Below are 17,965 nucleotides of genomic sequence, written 5' to 3' on the forward strand. Positions count from 1 at the left end.
ATTTATACATGAGTTCAGGGGTTGACAGCATATGCATCATCTTCTTTCTGGAGGAAATTACTTCTTCTCTTAGCAGCCATTGTACACTTGTAGTTTTTTAATTTAGGCATAGAATAATATGGCATTTCCACTGTTTACACTGGTATGTCATTTTCCTTTACAATGATGCTAGCCTATTCAGGCAGCAATATGGTTTTGAGTTCATAGCTATATGTTCCCTTCTCCAGAACATTATCTAGCAATAGGAAACCTGGGCTTCTCGTTTCAAAATGGATTCAGATGAATCAGTTGGCACTGGACACTATGCAATTCATTGTTCTCTATATTTTGAATAAATGGTGAATCTCTGTCATAGGCTCTATCTGATACAAAAATAAGCTGCTTTAGAGAGACTGAAAACTGCTTATCTGTGGGTATATTTAGAATGTAATTAAATATTACACTGCTTTAGTAACCTAGCAGTAGTAGTTCTTTTGGCAGGTCTGAGACATGACTAGGAACTCTCTCTGATTTTTTTCTAGTTATATAGAACCAGATATGAATTCTCCCTTTTTGGAAGAGTTTTAAGTATAATTCTGTTGGTCATCTATAATATAAAAGTTCTTTATTGAACCATTGAATGGGGCCACTCCAGTGATTGTTGTGATAAATAGGCTTTTGTATTGGTAGACATAGCAATTATGTTTCCCTTGGCAGCATGTATATTACCTTCCATACTTTGAGGGCCAGTCTTTAGAAAGGAGGGTTTAAGGACCTATACATAAGTAATGGTTGCAGAACAGCCATCATGTATATGGAACTAATCTTTATACATTAAAAGTGTTAGTTTTGAGCTGAGCCATGCCTCTATGGAAAAATTACTTGTCTCACAAACATGAGGACCAAAGTTTGATCCCAAGAACCAGTGTAAAAGAAAATAAGAAATGGCAACACATGTATAATTCCAGTTTTGGCGAAGCAAATCATTGGATCCCAAAGGTCAAGTAGCTTGTTAGTCTAGTCCAATCAGAAAGTTTTGAGTTCAGTGAGAAACCCTGCTAAAGTTGAAAGAGATTGAGTAAGAAATATGACATCAACCTCTGACATCCACATACAGAAATGCTCTTTAAAAAAAATCCAAAACACCTTTATAAAAAAAAAACTGTGAGTAGAATAGAATTAGATAAAACATACCTCAACCTAATAAAGGGTACAAGGACAAAATCAACATCAACATTTAATATCACTGTAAACATCATAAATGTAGAAAAACTCAAAGCAATCACATTCAAATCAGGACAGGGCTATCCACTGTCCTCACTCTTTTAAAATACAGTGCTTAAAGATATACCTGGAACAATATGACAAGAATTCAATTAGAGGAATATGAGGAGATGTCAAAGTAGCCATACTACAGATTACATGAAATAAGATATATAAAAAATTCAATTAAACAACTTCTAAAAATTACCAAAACTTTCAGTAAAGGGTCAAGACATAAAATTAATTTAAACAAATCAGTAACCTTTCTGATATCAATAATAAGCATACTGAGAAAGAAACTGTGGAAACACTCCTACATATAATAACCTAACAATTAAAATATAATTTCTAGAAGTAGACCCAATCTATGAGGGAAAAGACTTCTAAAATGTTGACCCACAGTATATAAAGAAAGAAATTCAGAAAGAAATTAGATGATGGAAAGACTATCCATATTCATGGATTGGTAGAAATAATATTATGAAACTGACCATCATACCAAAAGGAATTTCTAATCATAACCCCCATGATGTTTTTCAGAGAAAGAAAGAGAAACTACTAAAGTTCACACTAAGTCACATATACAAATGCTATATACAAAGAACACATTGACAGTCATTACTATTGGTAAGGAATGAATCTGGTCAATTGTAGATTAGAAAATCATCACAAAACATGTTCATGTAAGTTTTTATTGTATATCCTCACAATGAGTTGTATTAAAGTAAGAGGTAATTAAAACCATCCACAATTTCCTTAAACAGAATAAAATACAAATAATACAACTTAGGAGAAGAATTAATCAAGGAATACAGATATATGTACTCTTAATAGTAAACAATACCAAGAAAGAAATCAAAGGATAGCTAAATGATTTCTATAGCATGTTAAATATAGAACAAAACTTCATAGAAAAGCAATGCTTCTCTGACAATGACTAAATTATACAACCTTAATTTAGGGAATTTCATAATGTGTGATGGGTATAAGTTATATATTTCCATATTTTATAAATTAATGATTACAACCACAGGTCACTTTTCCTACTTTTGTAAATGATAAGCATCACTAGGTATGAGAAAAATGTATTTTGTTTATCAATATTTTCTGCTGAATATATTTAAAGATGTTCTGATTTGGGGATTATATTAAGAATTTAATGTGTAATCTTTGAAAATGAGTGTTTTCTAATTAACTCTTTAAAGCCCAGAAAAAGCTAAGATAAATTTGAGTTGTCCTGATTACACTTCTATTTTATCACAGCAACCTAGTTCATATCTCAACTGTGAGGATGTACGAGCACTGATGTCAGTAATAAAACATAATACAAAAAAAAATACCCTTCACTTTTAAAGCTCTTCAATGCCAGAGAGAATTTTGGCATCAATTCAGACCTTCATTTCCATAGAGATTCTTTTCATTGTCCATGACAACTATCAAGCAATGAGGACTAGACCTCTTAAAGACCATTCTCTGTTCATGGCTCCTCAAGAACATTTAAATTATTAAATAAGATTAATTTTTCTACGGTATAGTGCTGAGAGAAAATTAGTTCCAAATGTTTTATTTCTGGTTCATTTTGAAATTTTCTAAAATAATTGAGAAAGTATTTTAATTTCAAACATAGAACATTTGAGTTCCAATTAAATTGGGAATGGTTCAAAATCCATTAAAATTATAGGCACATTTCTTGCTCATTTGTACTGTAGCAAGTATTTGTTCTGTGTTCATTCTATGCTAGCTATTATTAATATTATACACTCCTAATTAAACCATAAAATTGGTGTTATTATTTTTAAAAATTATTTCATTTGAAAAACCACTTAATCCAGTGCAAATGAATTAAGAGCATGTCACATGATAAAGGAGTTTTTGCTGAAAGAAAAGTCCCCCCTTCTGTGTGTGTGTGTTTTGTGTATGTGTGTCTTTGTGTGTATACATACACCTATGTATGTATAGGTATACATGAAAGGTAGAGGTGAATTCAGATTTTTAATTACCTGTGCAAATTATTTTGAGTCTAAGGTCCCATTACTAATGGTGCTTACCTGTTAAACTTGCCTCTTTTCTCCTCAACACCAGGATTACATGTGGCCATGGTTGGGCACAGCTTTTAAGGTGATATGATCAAACTATTTCCTTTGTGTTTTTCTTTTTTTTTACTGAATATTTAATTTATTTACATTTCAGATGTCATCCCCTTTCCCCATCTTGCCCCCCACAAATGCCTTATCCCATTCCCCCCCTTTTTGCTTTTATACCATTTTAATTACATACAAGTTTTAAGGTCAGTTTTAGGTTGAAGAACTAGCAATACAATGGATGTAAATAGTCAAGGAACAAGCAAGACAGTAAACACAAATAGTCAAAAGAACAAGCAAGGCAATAAACAAAGCTACATGATCATTCCCATGATCACTGTTTCTAAGGGCTTATCAGGATGACCTAACTATCTGAGCCAATTTCCCTGTTCTAGTCCAAAGCCATTTTCATGCCTGAAGCCTACTTCTTAATTCCAGCCTAAGATGTAGATTCCTGTCTAAAATTATTTCTTTGTTCTAGCCTAATGTCAGATTTCTGCTGGAAACCCACTTCCATATCCTAGGCCAATGTCATATTTCTGCCAAATAGCCCATTTCCTTGTTCTTGGCCAATGTCAGATTATTGCCAAGCACCCCCTAAAGTGCTCTCTCTCTCTCTCTCTCTCTCTCTCTCTCTCTCTCTCTCTCTCTCTCTCATTTCATAAACAAGAATGAAACTGTCTTAGGTCATTCTGACAAAAATGCCTTCCTTACCTATCGTGGAATATACATTACCAAAAGCAATTCACTTATGTCTTAGGTTGGTAAGGCTCTGTGCAGAATCTTACAAGTCCTTAGCTTGCCATCCTGTAAAATAAATTACTCTGTCTAGGGGTTCATTTTCAGGTTCAAGCCATGTATTTGGCTGACAATATGTTGATGTTGTTAAAGACAATCTTTAACACAATGGGCAGGAATAAAATACAACTCAAAGACTGCATGAAGCTCAAGAAGAAGAGAGGCCAAAGTGTGGGTGTTTCTGTCCTTGTAGAAGGAGTAACAAACTAATCAAGCAAGCAAATAAGGAGACAAAGTGTGGAGCAGAGACTGAAGGAGGGACCATCCAGAGATTGCCCCATCTCAGATGCAATTACCAAATGCAAACACTGTAGTGGATGCCATAATGTACATGCTGACAGAAGCCTGATATACCTGTCTCCTGAGAGTATCTGCTAGAGCCTAAAATATGCAGAGGTGGATGCTTGCAGCTAAATATTGAACTGATCACAGGTTCCTCATTGGAGGATTTAGAAGACTGAAGGCGTTGAAGGAGCTTGTGGCCTCATAGGGAGAGGGAAAATAACAACCAACAGGTGCTTCCAGGGTCTAAAGAGCCAGCCTGGGAACACACACGGAGGAATCCATGGCTCCAGCTGAATATGTAGTGGTGTATGGCCTTGTTGGGCATCAGTGGGAGAGGAGGCTCTTAGTCCTGTGAAGGCTGTATGCTTCAGTGTGAGAGAATTTGAGGGCAGGGAGTTGGAAGTGGGTGAATGGGTGGGGACACACCATCATAGAAGTAGGAGGAGGGGGATGTGATAAGGGGTTTCTGGAGGGGGAATGGGGAAAGAGGATAACATCTGAAATGTAGATAAATAAATTATCCAATAAAAAAACCAGATAATGGAATTGGCTTTTGCAGTCAAGCATCGAGACACTTTGTCAACAATTTAATATTACCCATATTACTGGAAATTTTTGTAATCCTCAAAAACAAGGGACTGTGGAAGGGGCCCATAGAACTTTAAAACAAGATCTTCATAAAATAAAAAAGGGGGAGTTATATCCCCATATATGACAAATCTATTTAAATCATGTTCTTTTAATTTTAAATTTTTTAAGAAACTTTGGAGGCCAAAGAAATTCCTGCTGAGTGTTTAAGGCACTCTACAACTAGGCATACTTATGCATAAGTGAAAAGGAAGGATCCACTTACTGGCCTATGGCATGATCCTGCTCAGGTATCTAATATGGGGAAGAGGACATGTTTGTGTCTTTTTCTGCAGGATGCTGAAGGACCATGTTGGCTATTCCTTGACACTTGAGACATGATGATGCTGGGACAAGGAATTATGCTGACCTGTGAGCTTGCTGAGTGCACTGACAATGGTGACTGGGAAGCTGTATTGGACATATGTTGTACCTTTGCTTACCTATAATCCTGATGGGACAAGCTGCCTTGCTTCAAGTTTTTAGACATTCAGGAACAAAGAATGAAAAAAGAGCAGTTATAATGACTCTTGTATTTTTCTTAAATGTGACCAGTTATTCAGACTCAATTGTGGACTGGTCTAGAAATCAATCCAATATTACAAATAACAGTCTTCATCTGGAAAGCTGGTTCTAGACATTTTCTGTATTAATTTTAATATTACTTAATGACAAAAGCAAATATATTTATACTTCTTGGCTCATGTACATGTTTACAAAATACTTGCAGATATTTTGATATTTTCCGTTTTACTGTGATGTGTTCACAGCATATATATATATATATATATATATATATATATATATATATTGTGCAATAAAAAGTATTTTATATGTGAACACACTACTAAAAGTGTAGGTTATATGGGACTAGGAACTTATTTTAAAAAGTTCCTGCCATGTAACCACAAGGACCTATGTTCTGATCTGAATCGCCTATGTAAAAACTGAAGATGAGGGTATAAATCTGTAATTTCAGCAGTGATAAAAGTAGAAAGAAATATCTGAGATATCACTTTCAATTAGTCATGCCAAAATAATGAACTTCAAGATCCATGATGGGGCCTGTGTCAAGAAGTAAGGTGGAGAGCAATTAACTTGTTGCCTTTATATGCACAGACGTATGAATACATGTATGCATACACTCACACATAGCATATGTTAGATGAAATATTATACACATATGTCAGATAAGAAAATGGTATAAATGGTTCCTAAGTCATAGAAATAACTCTAAATCATGAGGTGGATGGTGTTTATTTCTTTAAATTCTTTACTTTTACATCTTCATCACATTTATCATATTCATGCCATTGTCCTTGTTGAGGGCATTCACCCTTTCCCAGTGAAAATTCTCTGCACTGGGAAATACAGGGAAAATGTCATTTAACAACATGCTGTTATAGTCTCTTCTATTGCTTAAAGAGGCCAAGCCTCCCACATAAATATTTCAGTTTATGTAGGTTTAGGCATTATCATAGTCCTGTGAATATCCTGGGGTGGTCTTTTATACTAGTCTCAATGGAAATTTTTTCCCTGAAGGTAAGCAAGTTTTACAAAAGCTGAAATTTTTCAGGTTTTAGTTGAGACAGTTTTAACATTAGCAAATAAAACTTGATGTCTAAGTGGATACTTCTGGTGGTCATTTCTAGGAGAAGCATACCCAATGTTACCCTTTTCAGGGAAAGAGAGAGGGCCAAGCAGATTTGCTTAGCAATTAATAGTTCACAGCTCAGCTTTAGCTTTGTTGTCTCAGTTTAGGAAAAAATTTTGTTTTTTTTTTTTTTCTGATTTTGTTTCTTTAAATTATTTTATTCATTTAACTTTAAACATCCACCTTCCTAGTTTCTCCTCCATGAGCCCTCCACATCCTCCCTTTCTTTAACCTCTAAGAGAGTGCTTCCCCACCCACCCATGTACTCCCACCTCACCACTCTAGCACCTTCCTTCTCTAGGACATAAAGCCTCCACAGGACCCAGTAAATGCCCTCTCAATGAGGCCAGACAAGGCAGTCTTCTGCTACATATATAACAGAGGGTAGAAGGAGTGGACCAGCCAATACATGCTCTTTGGTTGGTAGATTAGTCTCTGGGTGCTCTGAGGGATTCATTTAGTTGACACTGCTGTTTTGTTTATGTGATTGCGATTCCCTTCAGCTCCTTCAGTCTTTTTCCTATCTGTTCTATAGTGGTCACAGAGCTCAGTCCAATGGTTGGCTGTAAGCATCTGCACAATGTATCTCAAACAGGTGCCGACAGAGCCTCTCAGTGGACAGCCATGCCAGGCTTCTGAAATTTTGACTTAGAATTGTTTATGTCTAAAGAAAATGCTGGGACAAAAATGGAACAGAGACAGAAGGAAAGTCCATCCAGAGACCATGCCCACTTGGGATCCATCCCATGAGCAGGCACCAAACCTGGACACTATTGCTGATGTCATGTTGTCCTTGTAGGAACAGGTTTTGATTCAGCTTTCTTATTCCTTTATAACCCAATATTCCCCGTGTAATCGTTTAAAACATAATAGTAAAGATTTCTGCTATCTTTTCGCCTTCATTCTGTCTTATCCTTTCATCCTCCCACTGGACTAATTAACTATGTTTTAACCTTACTAGTCTTTCTTTCTATGTTTGCTTTTTATGTTATTCTTATGTGTGTGAACCTGTGTGTCTCATATTTTTGTATCTATGTAAATTTCTTGTTATTTTTTGTTGGCTTTCCCACACCCCAACCGTTTGGTTATTTTGTCATATTCTGATTTGTATGATTTTGGTTTTATTTTCAATTTCGCTTTGTTTTATTAGTTCTTAGATGTCTGTTGAGAGACATCTAAATCTGAAGACACAGGAAGAATATGACTCCAGATAGGAAGGGAGTTGGAACTGAACTGGGAGGAGTAGGAGAAAAGAAAACTGTAATCAGAGTGTATTGTGTGGAAAATATGTTTTCAATTAAAAGAAATAGTTGAATTCAAGGACAAAAATTTAAATTAAAATGGTTCTGCAAGTGTCTGGCAAAAAGCAAAAGCAGACGGCACTCACATGAATTACTGGTAAGAATAAAAAAATTGTAGACACATAGGAAGACAGTGCAAATATTAGTTTTTGCATCTATCTAACTATTTAATGAGTAAATGTGTTACCTGCATGCATATATTTGTACCATGTGCATACTTATTTTTCCACAAATGTCAGAAAGCATTGAAATACATTGGAACTGAAGTTATAGATTTTTGTGAACCACATTGTATATACTAAGAATTGAACCCTGGTCCACAGCAAGAACAACAAGTTCTCTCAAACACTGAGCCATCTCTTCATTGTGAAGTTTTTAAGGCTCACATATCAACCATAAAACCATTTGCCTAGCAGTCACAGTCATAGGATTATATCAAATACAAAGTATGTATATTCCAAAATCCATATCTACAAACTCATTTCCTTTTTCTTCAAACTGTACACTACTTAATGACCTTGAACATGTGAATGGAAATGAAACCATATTGTTATATCAACAGTGTAGGATAACCCCAAGTAATACAGAGAAAAGAATGAACAAAATGTACAAAGGCATGTGTGTGTATGTGTGTGTGTATGTATATGTGTGCATAAGAATGTGATATGTATATGCATATGTAATGTATATGATGTATATGTAGCAAGAGTGTGTATATGTTCTCTTACCCAGGGTTTGTTCAGTATCCATATATTCAGTAATGGTCAGATAAAATCAGGCACCAGTGACATTGACAGATCACTTGAAGGGTGTTGATATATACATCAATCTTCTGACAGAACATTGTATCAATCAACCAGACACAATGTGTATATTCTCAGTGAAAGAAATAAGATGGTGCCAGGACCATTGGAAGGCAGAAAAGCAGCACTGGCAATTTATTTTATATGTGTATGAATATTTTCCATATTTTTTAGTCTTCAAATGTAAATTAAAAAAACTGATTGAGAAATTTTACTGTAATTCATTGTATGTAGCTTGCTGTTGTTATGGAACAATTTCAGATACTTGCAGAATAAGATATAGAATATATAGTATCTTGTTTACTTGTATCTTTGAAAATAGGTTGTTGTTAGTAATTTTAAAACACCTTTTTATATGTGCACACATGGTAGGTGTGACATGTATGTTTGCACACACAGGATATAGTGTGCACATTAAAGTCAGAGAAAAACCTAGTGTCTTCAATTTTCTTCCAGTTTATAACAAGGTCTTATGTTTAGGCTAGCTGGCCTACAGACATCCAGATTTTCTCCGATTTTGCCTCCTATATCATCATATACGTACTGGGTTTTTAGACATGCAGTGCTATATCTGTCTTCTAGATAATGCTTGGAGCCCTACACTCAGATCTTCATATATATACAGCGAATATCTTAATCAATAAACCATCACCTCATTCTCCTCTCTCCCATCTGTGTATGTTCGTGTGTGTGTGTGTGTGTGTGTGTGTGTATTATAAACTAACCTTAACACTTTCTCCCCCTTTCTCTACTTCCCAGTTACTGGGATCAGTTAAGAACACCTTTATGCAAATCACCCCTTCTCCATTTCCCTCAAATGAACAGCACCAAATAAATACTATTGATCCTTATCATTTACTCACCCACAACTCAGATTTTCCTGCTTATTGAGATTGACCGTAACCCCCAAATCTGTTCTTACAACATATGTTGGGTCATTCTCAGACATGGACAAAGAAACAAAATGTCAGATGCTTGGTGCACTGATTCCAGACTTATGCTACTCAAGGTTGTACATGACATAATTTCCACTCTCCTACATCAGAAAAGAGAGCCTCTATTATTGTAGTATGTTGGTATAAGTTTAACACTTGTGTTTGTCATTGGTAACTTTAATGATTTAAATTCCTTCCAATCCTAGTGCTGTGACAGGGCTTTTAGAAAAAAAAAAAACATGTGTCAAGTCTTCTTTGGGCAAGAGATGTTCTGTTATTGAAGGTAAGTTCCATGTGTCTTGGTGACAATATAGAGTAAATAAAGTATACTTAAAAGAACAAATTATAAATAAAAAATGTTTATATCCTGACAGCTCATAAATGCATTTCTCTGAGGAATGAAGCTTCACTGTCCATTAATAATGTGATGACAAAAGCTTTATAGAACACAACTAATACAAATAAAAAACTTATTTCCATCTAACAAGTATAGTAGATGTTTGTTTTTGCCTTGCAAAATACACACTTCAAATTATTTAACTAATATGTACATACCCCTGGTTCCAATAACTCACTTTTCAAAACTGAGGCTTTTGATACACTTCATAGACAGAGTTAATGATACACTATAAGGTCACCCGAGACTTAAAAATTAAACTCTGAATTCAGCCTTTGTGTTTTACCTGCTTCTAAGAAAACAATGTAACAATCCATCTTATTTGCATTGGATTTGTAAAGTTATTAGGGTTTAGCACCGAAGCCAATTCATATCCATAATCTTAAATTACGTGCTCTTCCATGGCCCTGAACAAGAGACCAATGCATGTAGGTAGCTTATAGTAACATTTACTGAAAAGTGCAAATAAAACTAAAGAAGCCTTATAAAATTAATATTCACCATAAATGCTGGACACAAAATACAAATATTACCTGACAGTCTTGGTTTATCTGAGTCAGTTAGAGTCAGTTGTAGTCAGTGACTAAGCCTATTAAACGTTGTTAATACTTGCTATGCAGTATCCTTCATTCCTTCTCCAGGTGATGCTTTCTGTGCTATTCAATAAAAGAGAGAATAGAGCCCTTTGTCAGGGTCAAACACTGAAATAAAGAAGAAAAAACAACATTTACACAGACACACACACTCAGACTCTTGCAACAAAGAGAGAGAACAAGGGAAGACACATGAAGGAAAAGGTAGAAAATTGTCATCTGGATTCTTTTTTGTTAAATTATTTCAAGGAGAAGTGCTTTATATTTTTTCCTTGATGTGGCAGGTGCACATTATTGATGACTGAGTTTATTATTAATTTTGAATCTGACATGTTATGGAGGCCAATGTGAAGAAACCCTAGTGTGTTAAATTTACACATAAAGTTTAATTGTAGAATCCCATTCTATTATATAACTTTTAAGGTTTAGGTTAATCACATATCTATCTTAATTTTATTTTCCCCTTGAAGATCAAGATATTTTTAAAAAAGTATTTATTCATCACTAATGGCATACCGAATAAATGATTCCTCCCAAGACTAGATATGATCAGTTAGTTTAATGGAGTTATTACAGGAGCACAGATGAGAAGTTACTAATAGATGCATAAGTGAGACAATAGCATATGTATCTTATACATACTGTATCTTTATTTGCAGGGAGCTTAGATAGCTGAAGAGGCTTCATACCAGAATGTTTGCTTACTGCATATATAAACTTAGGTGAGGCTCTTATGACTCTTGTAAGTTTGAGGAGTTTCTTCAAATTTCTAAGCTTCCTTTATTTCCTAAGCCTTGAACATTTTGTTTACTTTCTCAATATTAAAACCCTGCTTCCTCTTTTTAGGAAAAAAATTCAATTAAAGAAGATAGATGAACATCAACTTAGATTACATGTAATTTATTGTGAGTGTAGTCAAATTTTAAAACATTGTTATCCACTACAATATGCATCATTTTTATTGTAAGAAACCATATTTGAACTTTTGGCACCTCCAAAATGTGATTCAGCATCAGGAAAACTATCGGGTTCCTGATTCTATCAAGGTGATATCTTGTTTAGTTAGTTACTATTGCTCTGACATGAAGCTTGATGTAACTCTCCTCACACTGTGTCTATTGTTTATCTACCTTTGGTTTCCTTTAGGGAAAGCCAAATGTAATGAAATTGAAATCAGGGGGCATTTAGAGCAAATAAGGTCTCTAAATTTCATATTTAGAATAGAACCACTGTCAGCAAAAATGTTTCTTATGTTTATTAGAAATCATAACAAGAAGAGGATGAGGTCACATCTTCAAAATTAGTGATCTTTTCCCCCTCCAACTTAGTCACCACACTAGGTGAGTTTAAACTTTGCTCAGTACATCACACATCCTTTCTCTTCATAAAAGAAATTAGCCTGTAAGTGGTCTCATTGCTCCCATTACATAGAGTACCAAACAACTTCAGCCAATGCTATCTGGATGAAAGAAACACCAAAGCTAGATGTATTCTATGATATTTAAATGTTCAAATATTTCTGTAATATGTGATTTCATGCCCTTCTGGTCAGGATAATTTTCTGAAGCAGCTAACACATTTTTTTGTCATCAAATAACCCTAACAGCATTTTGTTCATACGATCTTACCAAAGAATAAACCACTCAATAGAGAAGAATTTTCCAGATGACTGAAATAAGAAGTGCCCCAAATTTGTTTTGAGTTGTACATAGAACTCTCTGTAACACACATTTCACACCTTTCTGCCTCTTGAATGAGTACATGAGACCCCAGATAATCTGATAATGATAAGGCAGAGACCATAGACATCTCTTTTGCTCCAGATTTTCATGCAGGATTTCGTTTGAGTAGCTAAACTATATAGGTTTGTACATCCCAATATCCAGTGCCTGTAAATTATATTTTCAAGAAGTCCATATTGAATATAAATAGAAAACAGACATTTAACCCCTCATTTTTTGAATGACATCCATCATTTTTTAACTCAGTTAGCTATAAGCTTTCCCTGTATTACTCAAATATCCTTTTAGAATATACAACACAAAGGTAATGCTTGGCTAAAGGTGGGTTTAAATAAGAAAGCATAAGTACTGATGGTGTGGGCTTGTGCTAGCAAGCATACTGATTATACATTTCTAAGTTCTCAAATTCCATTTTTAGTTTTCTATTGTTGCCTGTTGGGTTTAAAATGTGACGAGATGTTATCAACTACTTAATAGTTTGACTTGTCCTTGAACAGGAAATGTTGCTATTAAGAATCTACATCATCGTCCATAAGACTCTGCCCACATAGGAATGCTTAGTTTCTCTTTTGAGGAAAGAAAAGGAAAATTCAATTTATTGATTGCTTGCCATGTTCTTTATGTTCAAAAATATGCTGTGAATTAATAAACATTTGCACTTTGCATGAAAATCAGTGAAAAGTATCCAGAGACTCAGATCATGGATGGGATCAAAGCTGTGTCTGATTTAAATTTTGTCACTATATAAATCTTTTGTGATCCCTGCATCAATTTGATGAGTTAGGAGTCAGGATAATAGCTAAGCCAGTAAGCATGGGGACCCAAGTTCAATCACCATTTTCCTCATACAATGTCAGAAATGGTAGTGAGTATATGAAGTTCCTACATTGAACTTCCCTGGTTGTATCTCTGGGTCTCACAGGATGGTGAACCAATCCAGTCCAAGTCCTGTAAGTTTTCTCAAAATAAGTAAATTAATGAAGTGGACTGTATGAAGAGACTTCTGATGTTAACCCTCCTGAGCATGATTTCTGGCCATTACTTACATACGTTTGCACAAGCATCTGTGTACAAGTGTGCAAAACACATATAAAAACAGAAGATGAAGTAGAAATATCAACTTGAAATAAAAGATAGTGAAGACTTTAAATTCTAAGTTGCTTTAATTCCATGGATCACTTGTGTTGTAGTAATTACTAATCACTGAAAATGTTTGTTACCATAACATATAACTCTTTTATTTTAAATTTCATATATATATACATATTTCATATATATACACATACGTATGTATCATATACATCATATACATACATACACATACATCTACATATTCAATTTATTTATATTCCAAACGTTGCTGCCCAACTCAGTCTTCTCTCCCACAGTTCCTCATCCTATTCCTGCTCCCCCTTGTATCCAAGAGGGTACTCCCTTTCTCTGGGACCTCAAATCTCTGGAGGATTAGGCACATCTTCTCCCAGCTAAACCAGACCAGGCAGTCCTCTGCTATATATGTGCCTGGGACCTAGAACCAACCCATGTATGATGCCTGGTTGGTGACTCAGGCTCTGGGAGCTCCCAGGGGTTCTGGATTATTTGAGATCCTGGTCTTCCTAAGGCATCACTATGCAACTCAGCTTCTTCAATCCTTTCCCTAATCCAACCATAGCTACCATCTTCTTTCCAATGCAGATGTAAGTATCTGCATCTGCATCAATCAGCAGCTGTGAGGGCCACTCAGAGGACAGCCACACTATGCTCCTGTCTGTAAGCACATCCTGATATCAATAATAGTGTCAGGACTTGGTGCCTACCTCCCCTCCCCCAAATTAAATCCCAATTTGGACCAGTAATTGGGCCACCTTTCTTTCAGTTTCTTCTCCATTTTTATCCCTGCAGTTCTTTTAGACAGAAGCAATTCTGGCTCAGAAATATTAACCGTTGGTTGGTAACCCTGTTCTTCCAGTTAAGGCTCTGTCTATCTACTGGAGGTGAACTCTTCAAGTTTCCTCTTCCCTCTGTTGGACATTTTGGTTAAGGTCACCCCCATTGAATCCTGAGAGTTTCTCACCTTCCAGGTCTCTGGTACTTTCTAGAGGGTTCTCCTACCTCCAACCACAAGAAGCTACATATTTCATTCATTCTCCTTCCTGGCACTATGAGATTCTATCCTGTACACCCATACTTGATTCTGTTCCCCCTTTCTACTCACCATTCCTCTCCAACCCATGTCCCTCCCTCTTTCTGCCTCCTGTGATTAATTAGTTCCCCCTTCTAAGTGGGATTGAAATGCTATCACTTGGGTCTTCCTGCTTCTTAAACTTCTTGTCTATGGGTTATATCCTAGGTATTCTGTAATTTTTGTCTAAAATCCACTTATCAGTGAGTACATACATTGAATTTTGGGTCTAGGTTACCTCACTCAGGATGATATTTTCTATTCTATTCATTTGCCTGCAAAATTCATGATGTCCTCGATTTTAGTAGCTGAGTAATAGTCCATTGTGAAAAAAAATCACATTTTCTGTATCCACTCATTGGTTGAGGAATGTCTGGGTTGTTTCCAACTTTTGACTTTTACAAATAAGGCCGCTATGAACATTGTTGAACATGTGTCCTTGTAGTATGGTGGAACATCTTTTGGGGATATACCCTGGAGTGGTATAGCTGGGTCTTCAGAAAGAACTATTTTCAATTTTCTAAGGTAACACCAGATTGATTTCCAGAGTAATTGTACCAGTTTGCAATCTCACCACTAACAAAGGAGTGTTCCTCTTTCTACACATCCTTTCCAACATGTGCTGTCACTTGAGTTTTTGATCTTAGTCATTTTGATTGGTGTAAGGTGGAATCTCAAGATCCTTTTGACATGCATTTTTCTGATGATTAAGGACTTTAAAAATTTCTTTAAGTGCTTCTTTGTCATTTTAGATTCTTCTGTTGCGAATTCTGTTTAGCGCTGTACCCCATCTTTTAATTGGTATATGTATAATTGGTATATGTATAATTGGTATATGTATAATTGGTATATATATAATTGTGATATATATATATCGTGTATATATATATATATGATATATATATATCGTGTATATATATATATGATATATATATATTTATATTAAACTTTTTGAGTTCTTTATATATCATGCATGTTAACCCTATATTGGATATAGGGTTAGTGAAGTTTTTCCAATCTGTAGGTTGCAGAATTGTCCTGCTGAGAATGTCTTTTGCCTTGCAGAAGCTTTTAGGTTTTATGAGGTTCCAATTATCAATTGTTGATCTTAGAGCCTGATCTCTGGTTGTACTATTCAGTAAATTTCCCCATGTGCGAATGGGTTTGAGGCTCTTTCCTACTTTGTCTTCTAGTACTTTCAGTTTATTTGGTTTTATTTTGAGGACCTTGATCCACATGGACTTGAGCTTTGTGTAAGGTGATAAATACAGATCTATTTTCATTCTTCTACATACAGACTGCCAGTTAGACCATTTATAGAAGATGCTTTTTTTCCCCACTGTATGTTTTTGGCTTCTTTGTCAAAGATCAAGTGTCCATATGTGTATGGGTTTATTTCTGGGTTTTAGACTTTATACCATTCTCTTGCTCTCTGTTGCTTTTGCCTTCCTATTCCCACTCTCTCCCCATTTCCTTCCCCCCTTCTCATGCTCATGGTCGGCCTCTGCTTCTCTTCTCCTCTCCTCTCCTCTCCTCTCCTCTCCTCTCCTCTCCTCTCCTCTCCTCTCCTCTCCTCTCCTCTCCTCTCCTCTCCTCTCCTCCTCTCCTCTCCTCCTCTCTGCCTCTCTCTCTCTCTCTCTCTCTCTCTCTCTCTCTCTCTCTCTCTCTCTCTCTCTTCTTTCTCTTTCCCCCTCCCTTTCTCTACCTCTACTACCCTCTTGTTTCCCCTTCCTATACCCTGAATAAACTCTATCCCATATTTTAAAAAAAGATTCCATTGATCTTTCTGTTTGTCTCTGTCACAATGTCATGAGATCTTTATCATTATTGCTTTGAGGTCAGGGATGATGATTCTCCCAGAATATCTTTTATTGTTGAGAATTATATTGGTTATCCTGAATCATTATTTTTTCCATATGAAGTTGGGAATTGTTCTTTTTATGTCTGTGAAGAATTGTGTTGGAATTTTGATGAGAAAATTATTTAATCTGTCTGTTGCTTTTGGTAAGATGGTCATTTTAACTATGTTAATCCTACCATTCCATTATCATGGAAGATCTTCATACCTTCTTTCATCTTCATGGATTTCTTTCTTCAGGGATTTTTGAAGCTCTTGTCATACAGATCTTTCTGTAGCTTGGCAAGAGTTAAACATGTTGGCAAGAATTATACTCTTTGTGGCTATTGTGAAGGGTATTGTTTCTTTAATTTCTTTCACAGCCTATTTCTAATTTGTAGAAGTTTTGATTTGTTTGAGTTAATTTTATATCATGCCATTTTGCTGAAGTTGTTTATTAGCTATATGAGTTCTCTGGTGGATTTTTGGGTTTCATTTATGTAACATATCATATCATATACAAATAGTGATATTTTGACTTTTTTCTTTCCAATTTATATCCCCTTAGTGTCCTTTATTGCCTAATTACTATAGCTAGAACTTCAATTACTATGTTGAATAGATAGGAAGAGTGTGGGTAGCCTTGTCTTGTCCCTGATTTTAGTGGGACTGCTCTAGTTTCTCTCCATTTAATTTGATGCTGACTGTTGTTTTGCTATATATTGCCTTTATTATGTTTAAGGATGTGCCAAAAATTTCTAATCTTTCCAAGACTTTTAACATAAAGGGGTGTTGTATTATGTCAAAAGCTTATTTAACATCCAATGAGATAATCATATTAGTTTTTTTTAAATTTTGTTTATATACTGTACTACATTGATAGATATTAAAGACTCTGCATGGTAAGTTGCTTTAATTCTATGAATCATTAATGTAATAGTAATTACTAATCACTGGATATATTTTTTAGCATGACATGTTTTTAAACATAAATTTTTAATAAAGTTCCTAAGGGGGGAATTATATAAAGAGAAACTTGTAGTTTTTTTGTTTGTTTGTTTGTTTAAAATATATTATCAAGACATTCAGTAATATTTCTGTTTAACATGGAAATTGTACTAAATGCAATAATTTTTTTTAAAAAATAGAACAAAATTAGTTATCACATAGAAATTGGGTCAGTAAGCTGTCACCTTTTGTAGAAAAAAACATGAATTAAGTAAATGTACCTGTTGACAGAATTATACTAATATGTCTTTAATGTAACCTCAAAAATTGTGTAGTAGAAGTTTTTAAACTAAAGAAGGTCATTTATGTATGAGGATGTAATCTTTGTATAAAAATATTCAATTGAGTAAAATAACTTTTCTGTAGTTCTGAAAAATATAATAAAGCAATCTTGTAAGAGACAAGATTATAGTGAGATGCCTTTTGAAAGTCAAATTGTCACTGTCTTAAAATTTGATGAAAGCAACATAACAAGATGCT

The sequence above is a fragment of the Arvicanthis niloticus genome, chromosome 10 (genome assembly GCF_011762505.2).
Source record: "Arvicanthis niloticus isolate mArvNil1 chromosome 10, mArvNil1.pat.X, whole genome shotgun sequence".
In the NCBI taxonomy this organism is placed as follows: Eukaryota; Metazoa; Chordata; class Mammalia; order Rodentia; family Muridae; genus Arvicanthis; species Arvicanthis niloticus.